This window comes from Octopus sinensis, linkage group LG15, assembly GCF_006345805.1.
Source record: "Octopus sinensis linkage group LG15, ASM634580v1, whole genome shotgun sequence".
Taxonomy (NCBI): domain Eukaryota; kingdom Metazoa; phylum Mollusca; class Cephalopoda; order Octopoda; family Octopodidae; genus Octopus; species Octopus sinensis.
Genome location: NC_043011.1, coordinates 10,808,008 through 10,823,263, shown reverse-complemented (window position 1 = coordinate 10,823,263; position 15,256 = coordinate 10,808,008). Strand labels below are relative to the sequence as shown.

The 15,256-nt window shown below is 39.4% G+C and overlaps 1 protein-coding gene across 4 annotated transcripts in view; it reads left to right on the top strand.

Moving 5' to 3' along the window:
* The window catches only part of LOC115219759 (calpain-5-like), a 124,346-nt gene that overhangs the window by 26,819 nt on the left and 82,271 nt on the right, over positions 1–15,256 (top strand). Inside the window, exon 2 of one of the 4 annotated variants that reach the window (XM_036509456.1) lies at positions 3,645–3,682. The exons of the other annotated variants lie outside the window; for them this stretch is intronic. The gene's annotated coding sequence lies outside the window, so the exon portion shown is untranslated. The remainder of the gene's footprint in view (positions 1–3,644; positions 3,683–15,256) is intronic. 4 annotated transcript variants of the gene reach the window in all.

Below are 15,256 nucleotides of genomic sequence, written 5' to 3'. Positions count from 1 at the left end.
ATATTTTCCTCGCTTTGAGACTGCGACCTGTTCACTGACAAAAATATCGTGCTCACAGGTCGCGGTCTCAAAGCGACGAAAATATTTTGACAAATTAAATTTAAATGTTGAAGTGAATCTAACGGTTTTTGTGTGTTTCTTAAATGGCTTATAAACACCTTCAACGCTGCAACTGTTTTCGTTCCAGCACACGATCTCAGATCAAGTCACTTGCTATGCAAGTACATCTCTGTAACTATATATATATTATATATATATATGTATATTGGTAAAAACAGTAAGATAACAAAAGAAAGAAAGAGACCTCAATATTATGTAAATAGAGGAAATCTTTATATATAAAAGTGAGGTTGTGTGTCTGTCTCCTACGATTTAGATTCCTAACTACTCCCACATTTTGCAGTGCAGTTTAACCAAAACCGGGTATCTTATAGTCGTGATTCATATCGAGACCGTCTGGGTATTAGCGCGCGTCTACGATGAGTCTACGATTTAAAAAAAAATTTACCATCAATTTTTCCCATTTTTAATCCATTTTTGACATATATAAGGGAAGTAACTCTCTAAAATTTATTATTAAATCTCAGAACGTAAAAAGCTACAGTAACACCCCTCCCCCTTTGTGGTTAGCCATATTGAGATGGCTATTATACTTTACATCTCTAAAAATGCTTATATAATTATTTCCCTTACAAACCCGAGCTACGCCGGGCGATACTGCTAGTCTTATGATAAAAGGCAGATTTTCTCTGCCTCCCAAACTGTTCGTTTTTTTATACAATTCTACAATATAGAATTTCTTCAATTGGAATTTACCTATCATTTTTACAAGTAGATTCCATTGGGTCGTAGCATGTAAAGTTTTTTCAATTTCACCCCCAATTAAGCAAAAATTCGAGAAAAGTAAATATTTTACGATTTCCCTCTTTCATTTCAAGTGCTTCACTCCTACCATTACCACTACACTTTCTCCTCCTTTCTCCTTTGCAAGTGTGCAACAATTAAAGTGAAAGTATTTATATAAAAGGGATGAGCAATTAATACTGGTCATCCTTTTTGCTAGAAGAAGATCCGCTGTGATCTTATATGCTACACCACTGGATTTCAATTCATATTAATCAAATTAATATTCAATTTTTCACCCTTATTATGTGTGTGTGTATTAGCAATTCGTATAAAATTGCATCAATGACTTGAACTTGAATAAGTGGTTTCACATAAATGGGGATACATTAAAAAGGTTTGTTGTTATTATTATTACTGTTTGACTATTGTAATCACGTTTGTTGGTTCCTCGTCAGGGAAACGTTGTTGTGTTGCATTTGTTAAATAATTGTAAATCGTAACCCTCCCCCTTTCGGAGAAGGGGCTTTCGTTATTGTTTTCAAATTGAATTGTGTCCCTTTTTGGGGAAATTGACAATATTTTCGCCGTCTTTACGGAAGCATTTTTGTTAAAATGCCTTCGATAGAAGAAAGTCCAAAAATGAATTTCGCTGCAGCCGTACACTTCTATACAAGAGGGAGACAAGATCCAATTGATCGAAATTGCAAGAGACGGGCCTACAATTCCAGTCTGTTATATATTTTGAGTATTGTTATCACTAGCGATATCAAGATATAACTTTCTATTTTGTATTTTATGTGTAGATGTATATATATATATAGATGTACATGTAATATGTACACATATATATATATATATATACACATATATACATGCATAATATATCTACCCATACACACACATGTACATACACACACACACACATATACATAGGAGCAGGTGTGGCTGTGTGGTAACAAACTACGTTCAAAGATACTGTACTTGATATGGGCGGTAGTGCCTTGCCGGTCTATGGCCTACCTTCAACAAACCGGGAAGGCACAAACACTCTGTCTTCACATTTGTTGCGTGAGACATGTTTTAATGTCGAGTACATAGCCGACAATGAGCCAAAGCTCCTTCCAGAACAGAAGTTCGCTTACAACTCCGTTGTTAATTCAGTCCGGGCCAAAGCTGTGGGGATATTTTTCCTGGACGCTCCTGGGGGCACTGGGAAAACTTTTCTCAACAAATTAATATTGGCTGAGATTAGACGAACACAAGGCATTGCCCTAGCTGTGGCATCATCTGGAATTGTGGCTACTTTGTTGCCAGGCGGCAGGACAGCTCACTCCACTTTCAAGCTTCCGCTTGACTTAGCGAAGACTGAGACACCAACTTGCAACATCAGTAACAGCTCCGATCAGGCAGAAGTCTTCAGACGATGCAAGCTTATCGTTTGGGATGAATGCACGATGGCCCACAGAGGTGCTATTGAGGCACTAGATAGATCTCTCAGAGACATCAAACACTCTTCAGCTCCCATGGGTGGCATAACACTTCTTCTTTCAGGGGATTTCCGACAAACACTTCCTGTTATTCCCAAAGGGACTAGAACTGATGCAGTAAGTGCGTGTCTTAAGTCATCCACATTGTGGCCACTGGTGAAGACTCTCAAACTTCACACCAATATGCGTGCTCATATGCGACGTAATATCACATCAGCAGCATTTTCTCACACCCTCCTTGCACTTGGCGAAGGCAAAATACCAGGGGATGAAAATGGTAATATTGCTATCGATTCCATTTGTACCATTGTTAAAACGCCTTCTGATCTCAGAGATGCAGTGTTCCCAGATCTACAAGCTAATTATCAGAATATGGATTGGATTGGCCAAAGGGCTATTCTAGCCCCGAGGAATAAAACTGTTCACCATATTAATGATAAAATTCTAAAACTCATTCCTGGGGATGTCTATGTATATAAGTCTATCGATACAACTCCTGACCCAGAGGACGTCATCAACTATCCAATAGAGGTACTCAATTCCTTTGAGCCCCACCGGACTACCACCACACATTCTCAAACTTAAAGTTGGTGCCCCTATAATGCTCATTAGAAATTTGGTTCCGCCAAAACAATGCAATGGCACACGTTTGATCGTTAAGTCCTTATCTCCCACCGTAAGCTTATATCAATATTTGCCTGAATAATCATCATAATTCAGTGCAATCATTAACAGTACTTTCAAGCAATTCAGCCCCGAGCATCGCCGGGCAATTCTGCTAGTATATATATATATCATCATCATCATCATCATCATCTTCATTTAGCATCCGTTTTCCATGCTAGCATGGGTTGGATGGTTCAACTGGGGTCTGTGAAGCCAGAAGGCTGCATCAGGCCCAGTATGATCTGGCAGTGTTTCTACAGCTGGATGCCCTTCCTAACGCCAACCACTCCACGAGTGTAGTGGGTGCTTTTTACGTGCCACCCGCACAGGAGTCAGACGGAGCTGGCAAACGGCCACGAACAGATGGTGCTTTTACGTGCCACCGGCACGGGGGCCAGGCGAGGCTGGCAATGGCCACGAACGGATGGTGCTTTTTACGTGTCACCGTCACGGAGGCCAGTCACGGCGGCGCTGGCAACGGCCATGATCAAATGGTTCGCTTACTTGTCACCGGCACTGGTATCACAGCCGCAATTTCCATTAATGTTGATCGACTTCGATTTTGGTTCTGCTTTCTGATATCTGATTTGATTTGATTTTGATTTTGATTTTGATTTTGATTTTGATTTTCACTTCCCTCAACGGGTCTTCACAAGTGGAGTTTTGTGTCCCAAGAAGGAAAGGTATGTATAAGTCGACTGGCTACATACCAGGTAGAGGCCACGGGTTATGGTCTCACTAGTCTTGCCGGGTCTTCTCACGCTCAGCATATTTCCATAGGTCTCGGTCTCTAGTCATTTCCTTGGTGAGACCTAAAGTGCGAAGGTCGTGCTTCACCACCTGGGTCTACCTCTTCCACAGGTTCCCTCAACCACTAGGGTGTGGCACTTTTGCACACAACTATCTTCAGCCATTCTCGCCACATGACCATACCAGCACAAACGTCTCTCTTGCACACCACAACTGATGCTTCTTAGGTCCAACTTTTCTCTCAAGGTACTTACACTCTGTCATTATGAACACTGACATTACACATCCATCGGAGCATACTGGCTTCATTTCTTGCGAGCTTACACATGTCCTCAGCAGTCACGGCCCATGTTTCACTACCATGTTGCATGGCTGTACGTACACATGCATCATACAGTCTGCCATTTACTCTGAGCGAGAGACATTTTGTCACCAGCTGGGGTAAGAGCTCTCTAAACTTTGCCCAGGCTATTCTTACTCTAGCAGTTACACTTTCAGCACACCCACCCCCGCTACTGACTTGGTCACCTAGGTAACGGAAGCTATCAACTATTTCTGAAATGTGGTGGAAGTTGGTCTCTGTGCATTTTCAGTGTTTATTGCTCCTGAGCATCTGCCACAGACAAAAACTATTTTCCTAGTTAGCCTTCCTTTGACATTGCTGCACCTCTTATGTGTCCATAGCTTACACTTGGTGCACCTTATAGAGTTTCTACCTACACCTTTTTTACAGATCGAGCAAGGCCATCTACCTGAAGTCGTTTGTGATTGGTCTACCTTCCTACTTATTAGGACTTTGGTTTTGGCTAGGTTGACTCTAAGGCCCTTCGATTCTAATCCTTGCTTCCACACCTGAAACTTCTCCTCCAGTTCTGATAGTGACTCAGCAATTAGAGCAAGGTCATCAGCATAGAGGAGCTCCCAGGGGCATCCTGTCTTGAATTCCTCCGTTATTGCCTGGAGGACTATGATAAATAGGAGGGGACTGAAGACTGAAGCTTGGTGGACCCCAACCTCTACCCGGAATTCTTCACTGTACTCGATGCCAACCCTTACCTTACTAGCAGCGTCTTTGTACATGGCTCGCACAGCTCTCACTAACCATTCATCTATCCCTAGTTTCCTCATTGACCACCAGATAAGGGATCGGGGGACCCTGTCGAAGGCTTTCTCCATGTCAACAAAAGCCAGGTACAGGGGCTTATCTTTGGCTAGGTATTTCTCCTGCAGCTGTCTCACCAGGAATATAGCATCAGTAGTACTTTTCCCTGGCACGAACCCAAACTGCATCTGATCTAAGCTAACTCTCTCTCTAATTAGTTGGGCTATAACCCTCTCCGTAACCTTCATTACCTGATCCAGCAGCTTGATACCCCTGTAGTTATTTGTATCTAGGGCACCACCTTTACCTTTGTAGCAGTTGACTATTATGCTGCTACACCAGTCATTGGGTATGACTCCTTCGTGTATCACCTGGTTAACTATACGGGTGACTAGGCTATAGCCGACACTACCAGATATTTTGAGCATCTCTGCAGTAATTCCTGATGGGCCTGGGGCTTTCCCTGTTTTCATGCTTGTAATTGCCTTAACTACTAAGGAACTGTCAACTCGGATTGCTGGTCCCTCTGTTGGGTCGACATTCGGCAGACTCTCTTTATCCCATTCATTTTCCTCATTCAGCAACCTTTCATAGTGGCGTCTCCATACCTCTCTCTTTGTATCCTCATTTAGCACAAGTGATATATATATATATAAGAGATAAGAGATAATGGTATCATTGAAACCCAAAGGTGTCAGGTAATGCTATAGACAGACCATAGTTAAGTTCCAGATTTGGTAATATTGCGAATAAAGGGTTCAACATTGTTTCTATGTCAGCGTGTGTATATAAGAATTTTTTGCGTAATGAAATTAAAGAAGCAAGGCTGTCTCAAACCTTTGACTCTACAACACTCTATATAAATTCTCTACTGGGAATAACCAAGTTTAAAAATCTGCAGGATCTCACTCCTAAGGGAATCTTACATTGCTTATGAACTCTATATTTGGATGGACTCATTTTAAACTCTGTTGGACTTTTGGACTTTATTCATAGGATATTGGAATATTGCATATATACCATTATGCCTAAAAAATGGATTTACAACTTCAATACCCATACATATCTTGCATCTATTTTCTTTCCTCCACCTCAATCTGTATTTTGTATCACATCTAAACTAACTATGACTTAACTATCCTCTCACACCATCTCCGATGAAGGGATATAATTAATCCTAGAAACAGCTGTAAGACCTATCTATAACTGCTTTAATATCTACACAGCCTTGTTTTTTTTTATCTTATTATGCAAAAAATTCTTTTATATGTATATATATATATATTTACATATCACCTGAGGAAACACAACTAGTTCTCGTGATGCAGGGAAACAATTGCATAATCTAGTATTTGCATGCCTGGTGAACTACATTGCGTGCAAACAATTGTAGTGATTAAAAAATAAATGTCCAACTGTACTCCTTCTTGTAGACTCCCAATTTTTTCAATTATCTATTCACACATGACAGATAACCAAATGCAAATGTGGAAGTATGTATGATATTACTACTGGATAATGTGGTATGAAATTTGAAGGTGGTTCAGCTTTATACTGTACTCTACTATGTTCTTAACAGAATATACCATAACAATATGTGTGTGTGTGTCTTTGTTTCTGTGTTTGTCCCCCACCATCACTTGACAACTGGTGTTGTTTTGTTTATGTCCCTATAACTCAGTGGTTCGACAAAAGATATCAATAGAATAAGTACTAGACTTGAAAAAAGTAAAGCACTGGCATGACTATGTGGTAAGAAGCTTGCTTCCCAACTATATAGTTTTGGGTTCATTCCCACTACGTGACATCTTGGGCAAGTGTCTTCTACTATAGCTTTTGGCTGACCAAAGCCTTGCAAGTGGAATTGGTAGATGGAAACTGAATGAAGCCCGTCGTATGTATATATGTATATGTTTTTGTTTTTCCTCCCCCCACCATCACTTGGTAACCAATGCGGGTGTGTTTACATCCTGTTACTTAGTGGTTCGGCAAAAGAGACCAATAGAATAAGTACTGGTCTTACAAAGAATAAATGCTAGACTTGATTTGTTTGACTAAAGGCTGTGCTCCAGCATGGCTGCAGTTAAATGACTGAAACAAGTAAAAGATAAAAGATATAATGACTGGTTGTTGTTGTTGAGAGGAAATTTCAGTGAGAGAGAGAGGGGGAGAGATGGAGAGAGAGTGAAAGATAGAATTAGAATTTGTTTCAAGAAAAAAGACAGCTTTTTGTTGTTGAGAGTGAAATAGTGCGTGTGTGTATGCGTGTGTGTGTATGCGTGTGTGTGTGTGTGTGTGTGTGTGTGAAAGATAGCAAGATATGTAGACTATTGTCACCATAGTAACTAATGTAACTTTCACCATATAACCGTCTATTATTAAAAGAAGGTCTGTGCATGATTAACAAATATATTTAATGGCAGTATAGCAACGGGTTAAGTCCTAGTAATTACTATTCATAGTTTAATCTGGGAAGACATTGCTTTGCATGCTTCCCAGACAGTGTATCCCTAATATGTCTGAGGGAAAAACTTACATACATACTCAAAGTGACAAGTTGCGTGTTTTGGCATGGGAGATAATTTATCAAAAATACAACGAATACTATATCCAACTTTGGAGCCACAACTGTCGGCCTTGTTAAATAACTGGTTAATCTTCAGAGGAATTAACTGAGAGAGCCTTTTATTCATGATCGTAGTGATTTGCAGCTGGAACTTGAATTTAGCATGCAGAGAGTTACTACAAACAACATGGCTGGACACATCGACAACAACAACAACACAGTTGAGGAACAGAACAAAAACAACAGTTGAGCAGGTAAACAATTTCTAGCTGTAGTTCTAGAAGAAACTGTAACTACAAAACTCATCTCTCTTGGAGTTATGAATTGAATAATGATCTGTAAAAATTAACACTTCCCTTCTCCAAGCTTAGATTCGAAACTGAATCTAAGGATTCTCACTCTGAACCACCACGACCAACAGGTGTGAAAATAATTTTCTTTGTCCTGTCAAAAAATGATAAATCATCTCCTTTTGACCTACGGCCTCAGCCATGTCAGGCAAAGTTCAACTGACCTATTTAGACACAATCTCTGCTGCAGTATGTCTGTCCTTCTAGCTACCATGGCTGTTATAAATACCGTGGTCATCAGAGGGACAGACAAGAATGGCCTAGGATGCAGTCTGAAAGGTTTGTGACAGACAGGTGGAGAGCAAGAGAAAGGTTCGAACGAAGGGACATGGCCGAGACTACTTTCTCAGATGAACGACACACACACACAGACACAAACATATTCAGTTCTAACATATCACCTACACAGATGTACCCTGTTTTTATTCCTCCCAACTCATTGCAGTTGTGAACAAATACATGTAGTGAAGAATTGTGAATACCAACAAATAATGCAAGTACAGTAAATAAATTAGTTAAACTGTAAATCGATGTCATTCAATTATTTTCTTGGAAGGCATCCACATGCCTGTCACCTCTGTTTACCTCAATACATACTGACACACCCTTAACCACTACAGATCTATTTAACTGCCACGGAAAAGCAAAGCAAAACCCCACTGTTGGCTATATGTAACAATTGAAATCATATTGGGACAATCTGCATCCAGAATTATGCAACACACTGCCTATATACAAATCTTGAGAAATTAGGCCTCTCAAAACCAGAAAGGAGAACGCTAATTTGAAGACTACAGATCCAATCCATCACTAGAACTGTAAAAATCTCTAAAACTTACCAGAGCTTTATCATTTAAATATATATGAGCATGTCTAGATATGTAACTATATGCATGGGAATACACATGCACACACTCTGTTGTTGAAATTCCAATGAAGGAGCCTTGGATCTAGGTTAGAAACTGGTTCTTTCTCTATTGGAAAGAAATCTTGAAATAAACTGAATAATGATATACATACTCTATAAGATGTACCTGGAACTCTATAAGATGTACCCAGTGTAAGCTATGGACACATAAGAGGTGCAGCAATGTCAAAGGAAGGCTAACTGGGAAGATAGTTTTTGTATGTGGCAGATGCTCAGGAGCATTAACCTCTGAAAATCTGCAGAAGACAACTTCCGTCACTTTCCAGGGGGAAAAGCTAGAAGTAGTTGATAGCTTCCGTTATCTAGGTGACCAAGTCAGTAGTGGGGGTGGGTGCGTTGAAAGTGTAACTGCTAGAGTAAGAATAGCCTGGGCAAAGTTTAGGTAGCTCTTACCTCTGCTGGTGACTAAAGGCCTCTCGCTCAGAGTAAAAGGCAGACTGTATGATGCATGTGTACGAACAGCCATGCTACATGGCAGTGAAACATGGGCCGTGACTGCTGAGGACATGTGTAAGCTCGCGAGGAATGAAGCCAGTATGCTCCGATGGATGTGTAATGTCAGTGTGCATACTCAACAGAGCGTTAGTACCCTGAGAGAAATGTTGGACCTAAGAAGCATCAGTTGTGGTGTGCAAGAGAGACGATTGTGCTGGTATGGTCATGTGGCGAGAATGGCTGAAGATAGGTGTGTGAAAAAGTGCCAATCCCTAGCAGTTGAGGGAACCCGTGGAAGAGGTAGACCCAGGAAAACCTGGGACGAGGTGGTGAAGCACGACCTTCGAACTTTAGGCCTCACTGAGGAAATGACCAGTGACCGAGACCTTTGGAAATATGCTGTGCGTGAGAAGACCTGGCAGGACAAGTGAGTCCAGCCCACTTATGCATGCCTTTCCTCCCTTGGACACACAAAACCTGTTGAGGCAAGTGAAGTCGATATCGAACCTCATCCGACGACAGGCACCGAAGACACTTTGCTTGCGAAGACCTGTTGGGGCAGGTGAAATCGAAATTGAACCAATCCTATGACTGGCACCCGGCAGATGCCAGGATCCCTGGACTGGAGATACATAAAAAGCACTATCCGAATCGTGGCCAATGCCAGCGCCGCCTCGACTGGCTTCCGTGTCGGTGGCACGTAAAAAGCACCATCCGAATCGTGGCCGAAGCCAGTGCCGCCTCGACTGGCTTCCGTGCCAGTGGCACATAAAATGCACCAATCCGACCGTGGCCGATGCCAGCCTCGCTTGGCACCAGTGCAGGTGGCACGTAAAAAGCACCCACTACTCTCATGGAGTGGTTGATGTTATGAAGGGCATCAAGCTGTAGAAACATTGCCAGATAAGACCGGAGCCTGGTGCAGCCTTCTGGCTTCCCAGATCCCCGGTCGAACCGTCCAACCCATGCTAGCATAGAGAACGGACGTTAAACGATGATGATGATACATTCCTCACAAACCAGATATATGTGTCTGAGTTTGTGTATACAAACATACTAACACAAATGTTTATATATATATATATATATATAAACATTTGTGTTAGTATGTTTGTATGTGACCTCGTGAGTACCACCGGCGATTTTTTTTTTTTTTTTTTTTTTTTTTTTTTCCTCTGTCTTCCCTTCTCGGGATCTTTCCTTCTCCTATGTTTCCGACGAAGAGCTCCGCTCGAAACATTAAACCCTCCTTCTTTCCTGAGCGTCCAATAATACTTTATTTGTTCCACGTCCTTGCGTTGTTGTGTTTTTTTGTTTTCTTGTTTGGATTAACTTTATATATATATATGGGTGTGTGTGATTGTGTATAGAAGAATATATTAATAAAAGGAATTCCAACCTTGTCTGATTTTCACGTTTTATTTACAATCTTATAATGATATATTATAAGATAATAATTATAATTGAATAAAATAAAATGAAATAGTAGAATGTTAAATGTTCATTCTGATTGAACTAGTACTTTCATGCATTGAATTCTGCAATCTTCGGGTTCATGTAGTAGTGGTGACAGTCATGCTTCACAATTTTTGACTGTAGCAAGATGATTGATTCTGTGCTATAAATACAGCTGGGTAGGCTCCAGAGTGCTAGGTTTTGCAAACTGTATTCTGACCAATCAGTGTGTAGTATCACTCAATTACTTAAGCTGATTGGTTGGTTGAGCTGATTGGTTTAGGCATCACGCTTTGTTGGACATGTCAAGAGTCCTGTATCTTGACCCTGGCCGAAGCAGCAATTGTTGGGTTATTTTTAGAAATGTTGTAAATATCCTTTGTCAGAGATTTTTATATTTTTATATTTCAATTGTCATCATCATCATTGTCAGCACCTTAATTATTGTTGCTAGTGGTGATGGTGGTGGCAATAGAACTTTTAACCCTAAATAAGATAATTTTCCTGCTATCTTCATCTTGATCACCTTTAGTATTGTTGTTGTTGTTAGTGGTCATGGTCGTAGCAGTGAAAGTAGTACCTCTAAGTATTATTATTATTGCTTATTTAGCTTGGGTTTGAATTTATCAATAAAATTATTTTCTCTGATTCTCCTCTCGATTTCACTTGGGCTGTGTAATTTGTAGAACGGAAATATTATATACATTTTCCGGCCACATGTTGCTAGGTGGTTACTCAAAGGTATCTGACGGACCTCTGGGTCTCTAATCTGTTGTCGGTGTACACGTGAGCATTCTGATAGTGCATTTCCCATCTGACCTACATATATTTCTTCACAATTTGGGCATTTGATGCAGTAAATTAAATTTCTGCTTTTGCAGTTCATATTCGCGTTTGTGAATATTTTCCCGGTTTTTGTGTTTATATATTGACTGGTATGTATGAATTGGCATGTGCCACATCGGCTATCATTGCATTTAGATACCGTGAATGTTTGGTCTTTGTTGCTAAGGTCAAATTTTGCCTTTGTTAGTAATGTTTTCAAGTTTTTAGGCTGTCTTTTACTAAGCACCATAGCTCGATCCGTGATTATGTCTTTTAATTCATTACTTTGGGCAATGATTGGTAGGTTTGCTTTGGCAATGTTGAAGATATTCTGGTGACATGGGTTGTGTGTCACTATGAATGGTATGACTTGTTCTTGTTTTCCTTCTTCCTTGGGTGTCCTAAGTTGTTGTATGGGTATTTTTATAGCCCGCTGTATGCCATTTTCTATAAGTAGAGATGGGTATTTTTGTTTGAGCAAAAATTCTCTTAGTTCTATTAGGCGTTTGTTCCTGATATTTGCATCTTCTACAATGGTACAAATTCTTCTGGCTAGGCAGTATGGGATGTTACGTTTTGTATGTGGTGGATGGCACGACTTAAAATTTTGATGTGTGTCTGTGTGTTTATAGTATATAGCTGTGGTGATGGTGGTGTCTTTTTTAATTACCATTATATCTAGGAATGGTAATTTGGTACTATTCATCTCCTTTGTATATTGGAGAGATGGGTGTAGGTTGTTCAGGAGGATATTGAACTCTTCCAGAGTATTTAGAGATTCTGTCCAGATTATGAAGCAGTCGTCTAGGATCTCTTCCATGCCTATTCAATATACTTTCTAAATCCAGTGCCATAGTTTACCTCCACCTCTTGGTAGAGTTGTTGTTCTAAGTATCCCATTACAGAGTTGGCGTAAACGGGAGCAAACTCGTTCCCGTCGCCGTGCCTCTAATTTGGATGTAATTCTTTCCATTGAGAGAAGAATGTGTTATTTTCTAGAATAAGTTTGACTGTGTCTAATATAAATGGCACTGTGAATCTGCTAGGAATCACTTCTCTATGTTTTTCTAACCAGTATTTAATCGCCTTTATTCCTAATCGTGTGGAATATTGGTTGTAGAGGCTTACCACATCAAAACTTAGTAAAACTGAATTTGTTTCTGTTGTTTTGGGAAGATGAGACAGGAAGTCGATGTCATCCCGATGAAACTGGGTATGTAAGTACATAGTGGTTTCAAAACAATGTCAATAAAATTGCTTAGACGGTGTGTAGGGCATGCTGGACCAGCTATAATAGGTCCAAGTTTTAGGTCTTTTGGATGTAGTAATTTTATGTACTCACTTTCTTGTTCTTTTACTGCCTGTTGAATATTTTTTGATTTGTGTATTTTTGGTAAGCCGTAGAAGTTGCTGGGTTTTGGTTCGAAATTGGTGATGTAGTCTTTTTCATTATCTGTAAGTGAGTTGTGGTGTGTTGAGATCAGGTTGTTGATCTTTTTCATGATGTGGTGGTCTATATTTGCGGGTATTTCACAATAGAAGGTTGTATCCTTCAGTTGGTCTTCAACCAAATCCTTATAGTATTCGGTATCCATAATAACAATTGCACCACCTTTATCTGCTTGTTTAATTATTATTGTTTGATCGTTTTAGTAAAAGACAGCCTAAAAACTTGAAAACATTACTAACAAAGGCAAAATTTGACCTTAGCAACAAAGACCAAACATTCACGGTATCTAAATGCAATGATAGCCGATGTGGCACATGCCAATTCATACATACCAGTCAATATATAAACACAAAAACCGGGAAAATATTCACAAACGCGAATATGAACTGCAAAAGCAGAAATTTAATTTACTGCATCAAATGCCCAAATTGTGAAGAAATATATGTAGGTCAGATGGGAAATGCACTATCAGAATGCTCACGTGTACACCGACAACAGATTAGAGACCCAGAGGTCCGTCAGATACTTTGAGTAACACCTAGCAACATGTGGCCGGAAAATGTATATAATATTTCCGTTCTACAAATTACACAGCCCAAGTGAAATCGAGAGGAGAATCAGAGAAAATAATTTTATTGATAAATTCAAACCCAAGCTAAATAAGCAATAATAATAATACTTAGAGGTACTACTTTCACTGCTACGACCATGACCACTAACAACAACAACAATACTAAAGGTGATCAAGATGAAGATAGCAGGAAAATTATCTTATTTAGGGTTAAAAGTTCTATTGCCACCACCATCACCACTAGCAACAATAATTAAGGTGCTGACAATGATGATGATGACATTGAAATATAAAAATATAAAAATCTCTGACAAAGGATATTTACAACATTTCTAAAAATAACCAACAATTGCTGCTTCGGCCAGGGTCAAGATACAGGACTCTTGACATGTCCAACAAAGCGTGATGCCTAAAACAATCAGCTCAACCAACCAATCAATCAGCTTAAGTAATGAGTGATACACACTGATTGGTCAGAATACAGTTTGCAAAACCTAGCACTCTGGAGCCTACCCAGCTGTATTTATAGCACAGAATCAATCATCTTGCTACAGTCAAAAATTGTGAAGCATGACTGTCACCACTACTACATGAACCCGAAGATTGCAGAATTCAATGCATGAAAGTACTAGTTCAATCAGAATGAACATTTAACATTCTACTATTTCATTTTATTTTATTCAATTATAATATATTATCTTATAATATATCATTATAAGATTGTAAATAAAACGTGAAAATCAGACAAGGTTGGAATTCCTTTTATTAATATATATATATATATATATATTTCTACTCCAATACTACACAAGTTTATATATCCATACACAAGTAAGCAGCTGTACCACAATGTGTGTGTTTTACATATTTAATGATGTGACATTTAGATAATTAAGACTTAGTCTTGTTTGTTGTACTCTATCTGTGTGTGTGTGTGTGTGTGTGTGTGTGTGTGTGAGAGAACGGCTATGCTTTATATGAGAAATATTTCTGTTGGTGAGTAGAGAGATAATAGCAATGAGAATATCATCTGCCTCTAAAGACAGTAGATAAAACTGACAGTAGAGATAAATGTAAAGAGGAGTGTAATGCTAGTAGCAATGATAACGATGATGGAGTAGGTGGTGATAACAGAAAGTTATCATGGAGAGCTTTCTATTGAGGCCATCAAACAATGAGGGAAACAGTCCAAGTAAGACAATGTTTGGTTTGTCATTATTTAACACCAGGTTAACCATGATTAGGAGACTTATAATTAAAAGTACACCAGCTTTGACCATTCTATCTTTTTCATATGTATACGGAATTCAGGACCTCAGTTTTCCAAATATAGATTGTGTGTGTGGTTTGAGGGAGACTGCCCATGCAGAAGCTCCCCCATTGGCTCTTAGCATTTGACATGAATGTTTGAGGTATCTGTCATTGCTGCATAGGATGAGGAAGTGAGTCAGAGAAAAGGAGAGAGAGAGAGAGACAGACAGACAGAGACAGATAGACAGAGTAGGAGGAAGTGTAGAAGAGAAGAGGAAATAGAAAGGAGCAGTTTTGGTTATAAATACAATATATAAAAATACTGCAATGTTCTACAGGATTAAAACTATAGTAAGAAGAGATAAAAATACACACATACAAAGAATTATAACAATATTATATTATCTATATATATATAGAGAGAGAGAGATAGGGAGATATAGATAGAGAGAGAGAGAGAGAGGGAGATAGAGAGAGAGAGAGAGAGAGAGGGAGAGAGAAAGAAAGATAGATAGATAGATAGAGAGAGAGAGAGGAAGGTGCCAAGGTAAATAAGAGGCTGTATACAGTTTCA